Source organism: Propithecus coquereli, unplaced genomic scaffold (assembly GCF_000956105.1).
Source record: "Propithecus coquereli isolate 6110/MARCELLA unplaced genomic scaffold, Pcoq_1.0 Scaffold752, whole genome shotgun sequence".
In the NCBI taxonomy this organism is placed as follows: domain Eukaryota; kingdom Metazoa; phylum Chordata; class Mammalia; order Primates; family Indriidae; genus Propithecus; species Propithecus coquereli.
The window spans coordinates 82630-83896 of NW_012153641.1; positions in this window are offsets into that span (position 1 = coordinate 82630).

The following is a 1267-nucleotide window of genomic DNA, read 5'->3' on the forward strand; positions in this document are numbered from 1 at the left end:
TTCCCAGGCTAGAATCTTGTACCCTGCAAAACTAAGTTTTGTAATACAAAGGAGAAATAAAGACATTCTCAGATAAGCAAAGACTGAGGGAATTCATCAAGATAAGACCAGCACTCCAAGAAGTACTTAAAGCAGAGTTACACATGGATCAACACAAGAAACACTGACGAATGTAAAACAACTCAAAAGCTAAAGATAAAAGGCCAGATACCACAATGGCTCAAGAGAGAAAACAAAACAACAAAGTTCAACCCAATAGGATGAAGAGAAATTTGCCCACCAGTTCTCTCAATAAATGTGAATGGCTTGAACTTCCCACTCAAGAGACATAGGCTGGCCAAATGGATAAATAAATACAATCCAAGTGTCTGCTGACTTCAGGAAACACATATAACTTGCAAGGATGCATTTAGACTCAAGGTAAAGGGGTGGAAATCAATTTTTCAAGCAAATGGAAGCCAAAAGAAGGCTGGCATGGCAGTTTTGATTTCAGATAACTTAGTTGTTAAAACAACAAAAGTAATGAAAGACAAAGAAGATCACTATATAATGGTGAAGGGTACAGTTCAACAAGAAGACATAACAATTCTAAATACGCATGCACCCACTTTAGGTGCACCCAGATTCATAAAGCAACCTCTACTTGATCTAAACAAATTGATAAACAGCAACACCACAATAGCTGGAGACTTCAACACCCCACGGACAGCACAGGACACATCCTCCAAACAGAAAATTAACAAAGAAATAATGGACTTAAACAGAACTCTACAACGAATGGGCCTGACTGACGTTTACAGGACATTCTACCCAAAAACCACTGAATATATGTTCTTCTGATCAGCTCATGGGACATTCTCTAAGATTGACCATATCTTATGACACAAAGCATGTCTCAAAAAATGTAAAAATATAGAAATCATACCATGCATCTTCTCAGACCACAGTGGAATAAAAGTAGAAATCAACCCTAACAGAAACTCTGATTTCTACACAAAGTCACGGAAACTAAACAGCCTTCTGCTGAACGATTACTTGATAAATGAGAAAATAAAGATGGAAATCAAAAGATTCTTTGAACTAAATGACAAAGGAGACACAAGTTACCAAAATCTGTGGGACACAGTTAAGGAGTCCTGAGAGGAAAGTTTATTTACATAAATGTGTATATCCAAAAGACAGAAAGATCACAAATAGACAACCTAATGAATCGACTCGAAGAAATGGAAAAAGAAGAACAGACGGACCCCAAACCCTGCAGAAGAAG